The sequence below is a fragment of the Schistocerca cancellata genome, chromosome 3, assembly GCF_023864275.1.
Source record: "Schistocerca cancellata isolate TAMUIC-IGC-003103 chromosome 3, iqSchCanc2.1, whole genome shotgun sequence".
NCBI classification, from domain to species: domain Eukaryota; kingdom Metazoa; phylum Arthropoda; class Insecta; order Orthoptera; family Acrididae; genus Schistocerca; species Schistocerca cancellata.
Window position 1 is genome coordinate 584,063,620 of NC_064628.1, and position 15,809 is coordinate 584,079,428.

Consider the following 15,809-nt stretch of genomic DNA (forward strand, 5'->3'; position numbering starts at 1 on the left):
CTGTCATACTATTGACATTTTAGTGGCTGCCATATTTCTCATTGCCCCTTGGTATTAGAACTGGGTTCTTTAATCTGTATCATGCAGTGAACTATTTTTTTCTATATGAGTAATCATCTACAAGAGTTGCATGTTGCACTGACTTCAGAATGATTTGAGAAGGGCTGAAGGATTTGAATACCACTCTTTCCAAATACAAAACATGTTAGAACAATTGCTTCAACTTATTCAACAGTGATGACTATACTGAAATTTTGTCAGTTTCCTTTGATAGTACTGTGCTGAACCAAAAAGGAATAGTTCTAAACTTAATAAGATGTATGTAGTTAGTGTAACTATATAACATAATAAGAAAAACTTTGTTTAGAGTGAATCTAGGGTAGACAACCACTGAGACTCAGTGGGATGGCTCAATGGAGGTACAAGTAAAGTATCACTACCTAGCAGCAATTAATGTTACAGGGATAGGTGTCACCAGAAATTTATTCGGAGGAGTGGGCAGTCTTTAAAATAGCCATATTTGGTAAAAATGAGTTGATCAGTTCGAGCCATGTCATGCCACAAGAACTAAATTTCAAAGGTGTGCAAAGAACGTATTATATTCCAGAGAATTGATGGTTACCTACAGTGTAGGAAAATTCTGTAATGAATAAATAGTCTGTACTCAAGATAGAGAGGGCAAATGCCACCTCTTTACCTATCAACCCACTAACTGATGCTTATGGTTACAGGGTGCATTGGAGTTGCATATAGGATGCAAATACAAGAAAAAAATACTGTGTCACATTTTAAAACAAAACCTACAGTTACAAGCACATCAAATTCAAGTTGACAGGGCTATAACAAAGTGACAGAATATTTAACATTTTAACTGAAACAATAAATAATGAACTGGATATTACAAGTCTGTTGGCATTTGGCAATGAAGTAGCTTTCTCCACATGAAGAAATGAAAACCAGATAAGGAGCATTACATGACACTATGTACGACGCTGTGGTATATCGAGAGGTTGTAACAATGGAAAATTGTACTGAAATGCAGGAGGATCTGCAACGAATTGACGCATGGTGCAGGGAATGGCAATTGAATCTCAATGTAGACAAGTGTAATGTGCTGTGAATACATAGAAAGAAAGATCCTTTATCATTTAGCTACAATACAGCAGGTCAGCAACTGGAAGAAGTTAATTCCATAAATTATCTGGGAGTAGGCATTAGGAGTGATTTAAAATGGAATGGTCATATAAAGTTGATTGTCGGTAAAGCAGAGGCCAGACAGAGATTCATTGGAAGAATCCTAAGGAAATGCAATCCGAAAACAAAGGAAGTAGGTTACAGTACACTTGTTCGCCCCCTGCTTGAATATTGCTCACCACTGTGGGATCCGTACCAGATAGGGTTGATAGAAGAGATAGAGAAGATCCAATGGAGAGCAGCGCGCTTCATCACATGATCATTTAGTAATCGCGAAAATGTTACGGAGACGATAGACAAACTCCAGTGGAAGACTCTGCAGGAGAGACACTCAGTAGCTCAGTACGGGCTTTTGTTGAAGTTCCGAGAACATACCTTCACTGAGGAGTTTAATAAGTCACGGCTGCAAAATACTAACACGAATTCTTTACAGACGAATGGAAAAACTAGTAGAAGCCGACCTTGGGGAAGATCAGTTTGGATTCCGTAGAAATATTGGAACACGTGAGGCAATACTGACCCTACGGCTTATCTTAGAAGCTAGAGTAAGGAAAGGCAAACCTACGTTTCTAGCATTTGTAGACTTAGAGAAAGCTTTGACAATGTTGACTGGAATACTCTCTTTCAAATTCTGAAGGCGGCAGGGGCAAAATATAGGGAGCGAAAGGCTATTTACTATTTGTATAGAAACCAAATGGCAGTTATAAGAGTTGAGGGGCATGAAAGGGAAGCAGTGGTTGGGAAGAGAGTGAGACAGGGTTGTAGCCTCTCCCCGATGTTATTCAATCTGTATATTGAGCAAGCAGTGAAGGAAACAAAAGAAAAATTCGGAGTAGGTATTAAAATCCATGGAAAAGAAATAAAAACTTTGAGGTTCGCTGATGACATTGTAATTCTGTCAGAGACGGAAAAAGGACTTGGAAGAGCAGTTGAACCGAATGGACAGTGTCTTGAAAGGAGGACACAAGATGAACATCAACAAAAGCAAAACGAGGATAATGGAATGTAGTTGAATTAAGTTGGTTGATGTTGAGGGTATTAGATTAGGAAATGAGACACTTAAAGTAGTAAAGGAGTTTGGCTATTTGGGGAGCAAAATAACTGATGATGGTCGAAGTAGAGAGGATATAAAATGTAGACTGGCAATGGGAAGGAAAGCGTTTCTCAAGAAGAGAAATTTGTTAACATCGAGTATAGATTTAAGTGTCAGGAAGTTGTTTCTGAAAGTATTTGCATGGAGTGTAGCCATGTACGGAAGTGAAACATGGACGATAAATAGACAAGAAGAGAATAGAAGCTTTCGAAATGTGGTGCTACAGAACGCTGAAGATTAGATGGGTAGATCACATAACTAATGAGGAGGTGTTGAATAGGATTGGGGAGAAGAGAAGCTTGTGGCACAACTTGACTAGAAGAAGGGATCGGTTGTTAGGACATGTTCTGAGGCATCAAGGGATCACCAATTTAGTATTGGAGGGCAGCGTGGAGGGTAAAAATCGTAGAGGGAGACCAAGAGATGAATACACCAAGCAGATTCAGAAGGATGTAGGTTGCAGTAGGTACTGGGAGATGAAGAAGCTTGCAGAGGATAGAGTAGCATGGAGAGCTGCATCAAACCAGTTTCAGGACTGATGACCACAACAACAACAGCAACAGCAACAACAACCTTCACCGAAGAGTCAAGCAGTATATTGCTCCCTCCTACATATGTCTCGCAAAGAGACCATGAGGATAAAATCAGAGAGATTAGAGCCCACACAGAGGCATACCGACAATCTTTCTTTCCACGAACAAGACGAGACTGGAATAGAAGGGAGAACCGATAGAGGTACTCAAAGTACCCTCCGCCAAACACCGCCAGGTGGCTTGCGGAGTATGGATGTAGATATGTAACTTTTCAGAAGGGGAATGTGAAGTGCTATGTTGTAAATGACCCCTGATTTTTTGACACTAGCAGTGCATTACAATTACTGACAGTTGTGAACTATGTGAACATTACTGTGGACCACTTGCATCCCATACTGCGTAATGTCTTCTCTGATGGTGGTGGCATCTTCCAGCAGGATAACTGTCCATGCACATGGCCAGAATCATGGCACAGTGTTTTGAGGAGCCAAATAATCAACTCACCGAACATGCCTGATCTGAACCTGATGGGGACATCCGGGGTACTACTGGGCAACAGACTCATGAACATAAACCACTGGGCTATAATTTAAGGGAACTGTATGACCCACGAGTAAATATATGGTACCACATACTCATAGAAACCTACCAAAGACTTATCTAATTTATGTCTCACAGGTTCACTGCTGTATTGCATTTCACAGGTGGAGCAATATGCTATTATACAGGTGGTCATAATGTTGATAAGTAAGCCTTAACATAATATGCTGTTGTCACGTACTCGAGCAACATTACTCATGCAGAAAAGACAACATTAATGAGGCGAACATTTTTGAAAATCGTTTTACTGTCTGTCAAAATACACACACACACACACACACACACAGGGAGAGGATTTACTTTGCACTGTTTTCACCATGTGGATCACAAATAATATTTGTTTCAGACAGAGACATTAACACATGCAAAAAAGCTGTTCTTACATATACAAAAGACTGGAGCCGTTTGTGTAACAATATCACGATTCTTCTTCATGAGGATTCTGCACAGTGAAAACTAGTGGATTTACATCATTTCTGCTTGTTATAGCAAAATATTTGCTTCAGTGAATCTCCCACAGATCAGCAAGCCATGAAGCCCCCATATTACAAAAAACTAAACAGATGTGGAATATAACCACAACTACTTCTCTAGACATTTTAAAATATGTCACTGTTAAGCCTTTCTACAAGGGTGAGTTCACAGATGTCAATAACTACCAAAAAATCTCTCATTTCACTTTTGAGAAGTTGATGTACTCCCATTTTTTCACTCACCTATGTAATAATAAGATACAATGAAATGACAAAAATTCTGGGATACCTCCTAACATTGTGTCGGACCTCCTTTTGCCTGGCATAGTGCAGCAACTTGACATTGCACAGACTCAACACATCTTTGGAAGTTTGCTGAAGAAATACTGAGCTATGCTGCCTCTACAGCCATCCATAATTGTGAAAATGTTACTGGAGCAGGATTTTGTGCACAAACTGAACTCTCGATTATGTTGCATAAATGTTCAATGGGATTCATACTGTGTGATCTGAGTGGCCAAATATCCAGAATGTTCTTCAAACCAATCGCAAACAACTTTGGCCCAGTGACATGGTGCAGTGTCTTAAAAAAAATCCATGGTTGTTTGGGGGCATGCAGTCCACGGATGGCTGCAAATAATCTCCAAGTAGCTGACCATAACAATCTTCAGTCAATGATTGGTTCTGTTGGATCAGAGGACCCAGTCCATTCCATGTACACACAGTCCACATCATTATGGAGTCACCACCAGATTACACAGTACCTTGTTGACAACCTGGGTAAATGGCTCCATGGGGTCTGTGCCACACTCTAACCCTACCACCAGTTCTTGCCAATTGAAATCAGGACTTTCAGACCACGCCACAGTGTTCCAGTCATCTAGAGTCCAACCAATACAGTCACGAGCCCAAGAGAGTCACTGCAGGCAATGTTGTACTATTAACAGAGTCAGTCACATCATTTACCAGCTAACATAGCCCATTAACAAATTTTGCCGCATTGTCCTAAAGGATACATTCATCATACATCCCACATTGATTCCTGCAGTTACCTCACACAGTGTTGCTTGTCCTTAGCATTGAAAAATTCTATGCAAACGTCGCTGATCTCCGTCATTAAGAAAGCCATGAGCCACTGTATTGTCCTTGGTGAGAGGTAATGCCCAAAATGCGGTATTCTTGCCACATTCTTGACACTGCGGATCTCGGAATACTGAATTCCCTATCAATTTCCAAAATGGAATGTCCCATGCATCTAGCTACAACTAAAACTCCACATTCAAAGTTTTAATTCACGTGGCCACAGTCATACTGGCAACCTTTTTACATTAATCACCTGAATACAAATGACAGCTGCGGCACAGCACTCCCTTTTATATCATGTACACACCATACTACTGTCATCTGCGTATATGCATATCGCTATCCCATGACTTTTGTCACTTCAATGTATTTAGTCAATAACAGGTTGTATGTCAAAATGACCACTAGGATGTACACTGATCAACCAAAACATCACAACAACCTGCTTAATATCATAATGGCCGACCTTTGAACACAATACAACAGTGATTCTAACAGCACTGATTCACCAAGTCCTTGGCAGGAATCGGGAGGTTGGTGGCATCAGATGTTTATGCACAAGACACACAATTCCCATAAATTACCAGCCAGTGGTCCATTGGTGTGGTGCTGGTGCCCAACAGTGGCCTAGATATTTTCCATCGGATTCAGATTAGATGAATTTAGTGGTGAAGACATCAACAAGAGCTCTCTCTCTCTCAAGCTCCAAGAACCACTGAAGTAGGATTACTGCCTTATGACAACTGTCACCCTGCTGGAAGATGGTACCACTGTTAAGGAAGATATGTGTGAGGGGACACAGGTGGTTGTAGTAATGTCCACGTAGTTCACAGTTGTTAACGTCCCTTCAATTACCACTACATTTCCCACTGGAGGCCATGCGAATTTTCTTCGTTGCATAATATGACCTCCACTGCTCTGTGTCCATGTGGCAATGCATGTTTTGAGCATGTATTCACTTGGATGAATGCATATCTGGACACATTCAAGATCACGGTCTAACAGGAAGCATGATTACTCTGTCCAGGTGACTTCTTTCAATTAATCTATAGTCCAATCTCTATGATCCAATGCTCACTGCAGTCTTAACTGATGATGATGTTGGATCAACATGAGAATTGCTAGAAAAAGAGAGAGTGCTTGAGAGCTAGTGTAAATCCTGTTTTCTATTTTGTGTTTCTGTGCTCCATACACTGATCTGCTATAAGTGAGTAGTTGCCTTTCCTTAACTTTACATATTGCTCCATCCATGAATTTCCATTACTGTTAACGAGAAAGCTACATTTTTAAGATATACAAACAAAGTACCCATGGTTTAATCTAATCTCCTATTAATCCCTTTCCCATCCCCATCCTTCTTGCTGTCCATCTCCTCTTCTCACTTCTGACAATTCCTTCTTTTCCATTTTTGTCTACCACCTCCTCCTCCTCCCCCTATCTGCTTTCATCTCCTCCTACTCTCTTCTATCTTTCCAAATTATCAACTCCACCCCAATAGATGGTTGCTGATTATTATCCCCACAGTATTTCTTTCCAGATAGTATTCAAACAATGGAAAATCCAGGACAGAATGTAATTGTGCCTATCTGCAACTTAGCATCTCAGATATATGGCGAGTAGCAACTTTCCAGATAGTAAGTATTATGCATGCCAAGTTTTGATGAAATTGGTCCAGCTGTTTAGGAGGAGCTTTTTACCCATGGCTTTGCCGCTATATATATATATATATATATATATATATATATATATATATATATATATATATAAAATTGAAATAAGAACACCGTGAATTCATTGTCCCAGGAAGGGGAAACTTTATTGACACATTCCTGGGGTCAGATACCTCACATGATCACACTGACAGAACCACAGGCACATAGACACAGGCAACAGAGCATGCACAATGTCGGCACTAGTACAGTGTATATCCACCTTTCGCAGCAATGCAGGCTGCTATTCTCCCATGGAGACGATCGTAGAGATGCTGGATGTAGTCCTGTGGAACGGCTTGCCATGCCATTTCCACCTGGCGCCTCAGTTGGACCAGCGTTCGTGCTGGACGTGCAGACCGCGTGAGACGACGCTTCATCCAGTCCCAAACATGCTCAATGGGGGACAGATCCGGAGATCTTGCTGGCCAGGGTAGTTGACTTACACCTTCTAGAGCACGTTGGGTGGCACGGGATACATGCGGACGTGCATTGTCCTGTTGGAACAGCAAGTTCCCTTGCCGGTCTAGGAATGGTAAAACGATGGGTTCAATGACGGTTTGGATGTACCGTGCACTATTCAGTGTCCCCTCGACGATCGCCAGTGGTGTACGGCCAGTGTAGGAGATCGCTCCCCACACCATGATGCCGGGTGTTGGCCCTGTGTGCCTCGGTCGTATGCAGTCCTGATTGTGGCGCTCACCTGCACGGCGCCAAACATGCATACGACCATCATTGGCACCAAGGCAGAAGCGACTCTCATCGCTGAAGACGACACGTCTCCATTCGTCCCTCCATTCACACCTGTCGCGACACCACTGGAGGCGGGCTGCACGATGTTGGGGCGTGAGCGGAAGACGGCCTAACGGTGTGCGGGACCGTAGCCCAGCTTCATGGAGACAGTTGCGAATGGTCCTCGCCGATACCCCAAGAGCAACAGTGTCCCTAATTTGCTGGGAAGTGGCGGTGCGGTCCCCTACGGCACTGCGTAGGATCCTACGGTCTTGGCGTGCATCCGTGCGTCGCTGCGGTCCGGTCCCAGGTCGACGGGCACGTGCACCTTCCGCCGACCACTGGCGACAACATCGATGTACTGTGGAGACCTCACACCCACGTGTTGAGCCATTCGGCGGTACGTCCACCCAGCCTCCCGCATGCCCACTATACGCCCTCGCTCAAAGTCCGTCAACTGCACATACGGTTCACGTCCACGCTGTCGCGGCATGCTACCAGTGTTAAAGACTGCGATGGAGCTCCGTATGCCACGGCAAACTGGCTGACACTGACGGCGGGGGTGCACAAATGCTGCGCAGCTAGCGCCATTCGACGGCCAACACCGCGGTTCCTGGTGTGTCCGCTGTGCCGTATGTGTGATCATTGCTTGTACAGCCCTCTCGCACTGTCCGGAGCAAGTATGGTGGGTCTGACACACCGGTGTCAATGTGTTCTTTTTTCCATTTTCAGGAGTGTATATATACAAAACAAAGATGATGTGACTTACCAAACGAATGTGCTGGCACGTTGATAGACACACAAACAAATACAATCATACACACAAAATTCAAGCTTTCGCAACAAACAGTTGCTTCGTCAGGAAAGAGGGAAGGAGAGGGAAAGACGAAAGGATGTGGGTTTTAAGGGAGAGGGTAAGGAGTCATTCCAATCCCGGGAGCGGAAAGACTTACCTTAGGGGGAAAAAAGGACAGGTACATATTCGCACACACACACACACACACACACACACACACACACACACACACAGAGAGAGAGACAGACAGACAGACATTTGTAAAGGCCCTCACAAATGTCTGCCCATGCCTGTGCACACGCAGACGGACACGTGCGTGCGTGCGAGCGCACTCCTGTCCCCCCCACCCCCAGGACCGGAACGACTCCCCCCCCCTCCCCCAAAACCTACATCCCCCCCCCCCCCCCCCGACGAAGCAACCGTCCGTTGCGAAAGCCCGAACCCCGCGTGCATGCCTGCGCTTGTCCGTGCGTCCACCGACCCGCCAGCGCCCGGCAAGTCTCATCATCTTTGCTTTTAGATATATTATTCCCACATGGAACGCTTCCCTCTCTCTCTATATATATATATAGGGAAACATTCCACGTGGGGAAAAAAAAATTACATCTAAAAACAAAGATGATGTGACCCACCAAACGAAAACGCTGGCACGTCGACAGACACACAAACAAACACACACACAAAATTCCAGCTCTCGCAACCAACAGCCGCCCCGCCAGGAAAGAGGGAAGGATTCGGTTTCCAAGGGAGAGGGCAAGAAGCCACCCCAATCCCGGGAGCGGAGAGACCCACCCTAGGGGGAAAAAAAGGACGGGTACACACTCGCACGCAAGCACGCACGCACGCTCACACACACACACACACACACACACACACACACACACACACACATACAGAGGCAAAGAGTTTGGGCAGAGACGTCAGTCGAGGCGGAAGTGCAGAGGCAAAGATGTTGTTGAATGACAGGTGAGGTATGAGTGGCGGCAACTTGAAATTAGTGGAGATTGAGGCCTGGAGGATAACGGGAAAAGAGGATACGCTGAAGGGCAAGTTCCCATCTCCGGAGTTCTGACAGGTTGGTGTTAGTGGGAAGTATCCAGATAACCCGGACGGTGTAACACTGTGCCAAGATGCGCTGGCCATGCACCAAGGCATGTTTAGCCACAGGGTGATCCTCATTACCAACAAACACTGTCTGCCTGTGTCCATTCATGCGAATGGACAGTTTGTTGCTGGTCATTCCCACATAGAACGCGTCACAGTGTAGGCAGGTCAGCTGGTAGATCATGTGGGTGCTTTCACAAATGGCTCTGCCTTTGATCGTGTACACCTTCCGGGTTACAGGACCGGAGTAGGTGGTGGTGGGAGGGTGCATGGGACAGGTTTTACACCGGGGGCGGTTACAAGGGTAGGAGCCAGAGGGTAGGGAAGGTGGTTTGGGGATTTCATAGGGATGAACTAAGAGGTTACGAAGGTTAGGTGGACGGTGGAAAGACACTCTTGGTGGAATGGGGAGGATTTCATGAAGGATGGATCTCATTTCAGGGCATGATTTGAGGAAGTCGTATCCCTGCTGGGGAGCCACATTCAGAGTCTGATCCAGTCCTGTCACAAGTGGGGCACTTTTGTGGTTCTTCTGTGGGAGGTTCTGGGTTTGAGAGGATGAGGAAGTGGCTCTGGTTATTTGCTTTTGTACCAGGTCGGGAGGGTAGTTGCGGGATGCGAAAGCTGTTGTCAGGTTGTTGGTGTAATGGTTCAGGGAATGTGTGGCAGCTGTCATAATGGAGGTACTGTTGCTTGTTGGTGGGTTTGATGTGGACGGACTTGTGAAGCTGGCCATTGGACAGGTGGAGGTCAATGTCAAGGAAAGTGGCATGGGATTTAGAGTAGGACCAGGTGAATCTGATGGAACCAAAGGAGTTGAGGTTGGAGAGGAATTTCTGGAGTTCTTCTTCACTGTGAGTCCAGATCATGAAAATGCCATCAATAAATCTGTACCAAACTTTGGGTTGGCAGGCCTGGGTAACCAAGAAGGCTTCCTCTAAGCGACCCATGAATAGGTTGGCGTATGAGGGGGCCATCCTGGTACCCATGGCTGTTCCCTTTAATTGTTGGTATGTCTGGCCTTCGAAAGTGAAGAAGTTGTGGGTCAGGATGAAGCTGGCTAAGGTAATGAGGAAAGAGGTTTTTTGTAGGGTGGCAGGTGATCGGCGTGAAAGGAAGTGCTCCATCGCAGCAAGGCCCTGGACATGCAGAATATTTGTGTACAAGGAAGTGGCATCAATGGTTACAAGGATGGTTTCCGGGGGTAACAGACTGGGTAGGGATTCCAGGCGTTCGAGAAAGTGGTTGGTGTCTTTGATGGAGGATGGGAGACTGCATGTAATGGGTTGAAGGTGTTGATCTACGTAGGCAGAGATGCGTTCTGTGGGGGCTTGGTAACCAGCTACAATGGGGCGGCCGGGATGATTGGGTTTGTGAATTTTAGGAAGAAGGTAGAAGGTAGGGGTGCGAGGTGTTGGTGGGGTCAGGAGGTTGATGGAGTCAGGTGAAAGGTTTTGTAGGGGGCCTAAGGTTCTGAGGATTCCTTGAAGCTCCGCCTGGACATCAGGAATGGGATTACCTTGGCAAACTTTGTAAGTAGTGTTGTCTGAAAGCTGACGCAGTCCCTCAGCCACATACTCCCGACGATCAAGTACCACAGTCGTGGAACCCTTGTCCGCCGGAAGAATGACGATGGATCGGTCAGCCTTCAGATCACGGATAGCCTGGGCTTCAGCAGTGGTGATGTTGGGAGTAGGATTAAGGTTTTTTAAGAAGGATTGAGAGGCAAGGCTGGAAGTCAGAAATTCCTGGAAGGTTAGGAGAGGGTGATTTTGAGGAAGAGGAGGTGGGTCCCGTTGTGACGGAGGACGGAACTGTTCCAGGCATGGTTCAATTTGGATAGTGTCTTGGGGAGTTGGATCATTAGGAGTAGGTTTAGGATCATTTTTCTTCGTGGCAAAGTGATATTTCCAGCCGAGAGTACGGGTGTAGGACAGTAAATCTTTGACGAGGGCTGTTTGGTTAAATCTGGGAGTGGGGCTGAAGGTGAGGCCTTTCGATAGGACAGAAGTTTCGGATTGGGAGAGAGGTTTGGAGGAAAGGTTAACTACTGAATTGGGGTGTTGTGGTTCCAGATTGTATTGATTGGAATTTTGAGGTTTTGGAGGGAGTGGAGCTGGAAGTGGGAGATTGAGTAGATGGGAGAGACTGGGTTTGTGTGCAATGAGAGGAGGTTGAGGTTTGCTGGAAAGGTTGTGAAGGGTGAGTGAGTTGCCTTTCTGAAGGTGGGAAACCAGGAGATTGGATAGTTTTTTAAGATGGAGGGCGGCATGCTGTTCTAATTTGCGGTTGGCCTGTAGGAGGATGCTCTGAACAGCTGGTGTGGATGTGGGAGAGAAAAGATTGAGGACTTTTATTAAGGATAGGAGATGATGGGTGTGTTGATTGGCTGAGTGGACGTGTAGGTGAAGGATTAGGTGGGTGAGGGCAATGGATTGTTCAGTCTGGAACTGGTATAGGGACTGATGGAAAGAAGGGTTGCAGCCAGAGATGGGAACTTTAAGTGTGAGGCCTTTGGGGGTGATGCCAAATGTCAGACAAGACTGAGAAAATAAAATATGGGAGTGTAATCTGGCTAGGGCGAACTATCCTTAATAAAAGTCCTCAATCTTTCCTCTCCCACATCCACACCGGCTGTTCAGAGCATCCTCCTACAGGCCAACCGCAAATTAGAACAGCATGCCACCCTCCACCTTAAAAAACTATCCAATCTCCTGGTTTCCCACCTCCGGAAAGGCAACTCACTCACCCTTCACAACCTTTCCAGCAAACCTCAACCTCCTCTCATTGCACACAAACCCAGTCTCTCCCATCTACTCAATCTCCCACTTCCAGCTCCACTCCCTCCAAAACCTCAAAATTCCAATCAACACAATCTGGAACCACAACACCCCAATTCAGTAGTTAACCTTTCCTCCAAACCTCTCTCCCAAACCGAAACCTCTGTCCTATCCAAAGGCCTCACCTTCAGCCCCACTCCCAGATTTAACCAAACAGCCCTCATCAAAGATTTACTGTCCTACACCCGTACTCTCTGCTGGAAATATCACTTTGCCACGAAGAAAAATGATCCTAATCCTACTCCTAATGATCCAACTCCCCAAGACACCATCCAAATTGAACCATGCCTGGAACAGTTCCGTCCTCCGTCACAGCGGGACCCACCTCCTCTTCCTCAAAATCACCCTCTCCTAACCTTCCAGGAATTTCTGACTTCCAGCCTTGCCTCTCAATCCTTCTTAAAAAACCTTAATCCTACTCCCAACATCACCACTGCTGAAGCCCAGGCTATCCGTGATCTGAAGGCTGACCGATCCATTGTCATTCTTCCGGCGGACAAGGGTTCCACGACTGTAGTACTTGATCGTCGGGAGTATGTGGCTGAGGGACTGCGTCAGCTTTCAGACAACACTACTTACAAAGTTTGCCAAGGTAATCCCATTCCTGATGTCCAGGCGGAGCTTCAAGGAATCCTCAGAACCTTAGGCCCCCTACAAAACCTTTCACCTGACTCCATCAACCTCCTGACCCCACCAACACCTCGCACCCCTACCTTCTACCTTCTTCCTAAAATTCACAAACCCAATCATCCCGGCCGCCCCATTGTAGCTGGTTACCAAGCCCCCACAGAACGCATCTCTGCCTACGTAGATCAACACCTTCAACCCATTACATGCAGTCTCCCATCCTCCATCAAAGACACCAACCACTTTCTCGAACGCCTGGAATCCCTACCCAGTCTGTTACCCCCGGAAACCATCCTTGTAACCATTGATGCCACTTCCTTATACACAAATATTCAGCATGTCCAGGGCCTTGCTGCGATGGAGCACTTCCTTTCACGCCGATCACCTGCCACCCTACCAAAAACCTCTTTCCTCATTACCTTAGCCAGCTTCATCCTGACCCACAACTTCTTCACTTTCGAAGGCCAGACATACCAACAATTAAAGGGAACAGCCATGGGTACCAGGATGGCCCCCTCATACGCCAACCTATTCATGGGTCGCTTAGAGGAAGCCTTCTTGGTTACCCAGGCCTGCCAACCCAAAGTTTGGTACAGATTTATTGATGGCATTTTCATGATCTGGACTCACAGTGAAGAAGAACTCCAGAAATTCCTCTCCAACCTCAACTCCTTTGGTTCCATCAGATTCACCTGGTCCTACTCTAAATCCCATGCCACTTTCCTTGACATTGACCTCCACCTGTCCAATGGCCAGCTTCACACGTCCGTCCACATCAAACCCACCAACAAGCAACAGTACCTCCATTATGACAGCTGCCACACATTCCACATCAAACGGTCCCTTCCCTACAGCCTAGGTCTTCGTGGCAAACGAATCTGCTCCAGTCCGGAATCCTTGAACCATTACACGAACAACCTGAAAACAGCTTTTGCATCCCGTAACTACCCTCCCGACCTGGTACAGAAGCAAATAACCAGAGCCACTTCCTCATCCTCTCAAACCCGGAACCTTCCACAGAAGAACCACAAAAGTGCCCCACTTGTGACAGGATACTTTCCGGGACTCGATCAGATTCTGAATGTGGCTCTCCAGCAGGGATAAGACTTCCTCAAATCATGCCCTGAAATGAGATCCATCCTTCATGAGATCCTCCCCACTCCACCTATAGTGTCTTTCCGCCGTCCACCTAACCTTCGTAACCTCAGTTCATCCCTATGAAATCCCCAAACCACCTTCCCTACCCTCTGGCTCCTACCCTTGTAACCGCCCCCGGTGTAAAACCTGTCCCATGCACCCTCCCACCACCACCTACTCCAGTCCTGTAACCCGGAAGGTGTACACGATCAAAGGCAGAGCCACGTGTGAAAGCACCCACGTGATTTACCAACTGACCTGCCTACACTGTGAAGCGTTCTATGTGGGAATGACCAGCAACAAACTGTCCATTCGCATGAATGGACACAGGCAGACAGTGTTTGTTGGCAATGAGGATCACCCTGTGGCTAAACATGCCTTGGTGCATGGCCAGCACATCTTGGCACAGTGTTACACCGTACGGGTTATCTGGATACTTCCCACTAACACCAACCTGTCAGAACTCCGGAGATGGGAACTTGCCCTTCAGCATATCCTCTCTTCTCGCTATCCGTCAGGCCTCAATCTCCGCTAATTTCTAATTTCAATTTGCCACCGCTCATACCTCACCTGTCTTTCAACAACATGAAATGTCTGCTTGTGTCTGTGTATATGCGGATGGATATGTGTGTGTGTGCGCGCGCGAGTGTATACCTGTCCTTTTTTCCCCCTAAGATAAGTCTTTCCGCTCCCGGGATTGGAATGACTCCTTACCCTCTCCCTTAAAACCCAAATCCTTTTGTCTTTCCCTCTCCTTCCCTCTTTCCTGATGAGGCAACCGTTGGTTGCTAAAGCTTGAATTTTGTGTGTATGTTTGTGTGTCTATCGACCTGCCAGCGCTTTTGTTTGGTAAGTCTCATCATCTTTCTTTATATATATAAGATGGTTATAATAGAAGGAAACATTCCACGAAGGAAAAATATATCTAAAAACAAAGATGATGTTACTTACCAAATGAAAGTGCTGGCAGGTCGACAGACAAACAAACGAACACAAACATACACACAAAATTCAAGCTTTCACAACAAACTGTTGCCTCATCAGGAAAGAGGGAAGGAGATGGAAAGACGAAAGGATGTGGGTTTTAAGGGAGAGGGTAAGGAGTCATTCCAGTCCCGGGAGCGGAAAGACTTACCTTAGGGGGGAAAAAGGACGGGTGCACACTCGCGCACACACACACATATCCATCCACACATATGTGGATGGATGTGTGTGTGTGTGTGTGTGTGTGTGTGTGTGTGTGTGTGTGTGTGTGTGTGTGTGTGTGTGTGTGTGTGTGCGCGCGTGTGCGTGTGTGCGCGTGTGCGTGTGTGTGTGCGTGCGAGTGTGTACCCGTCCTTTTTTCCCCCTAAGGTAAGTCTTTCCGCTCCCGGGACTGGAATGACTCCTTACCCTCTCCGTTAAAACCCACATCCTTTCGTCTTTCCCTCTCCTTCCCTCTTTCCTGATGAGGCAACAGTTTGTTGCGAAAGCTTGAATTTTGTGTGTATGTTTGTGTTCGTTTGTGTGTCTGTCGACCTGCCAGCACTTTCATTTGGTAAGTCACATCATCTTTGTTTATATAGACACACACACAACCTATCTGTACACATCATTCACCTGTGTCTCCAGCAAATGTTGTCCTACAATTTCCTTTTCATGCAGTTCAATGATTATCGCTTATATCTCCTCAACTATGTGCTGCACAATGACAATTTTTTAGGTACATTCAGTGGCATATATGGATACTGTCTACAAAATGTGTTGTGACTGGAGTTAGTAGCAAAGAAGTAATATAGTTGAACTTTATGCATGATTCAGCAGTTTTTCACACATCTCGTTGTTTATGTCGTCATATGTCCTGAACTATGTATTGTATAATGATATAATTTTTCAGGTACATTCAGTT

The 15,809-nt window shown here is 45.9% G+C and overlaps 1 protein-coding gene across 1 annotated transcript in view; it reads right to left on the reverse strand.

Annotated features, from left to right (window-relative positions):
* The window catches only part of LOC126175444 (15-hydroxyprostaglandin dehydrogenase [NAD(+)]-like), a 96,067-nt gene that overhangs the window by 73,794 nt on the left and 6,464 nt on the right, over positions 1-15,809 (reverse strand). The gene's annotated exons all lie outside the window — the stretch shown is intronic.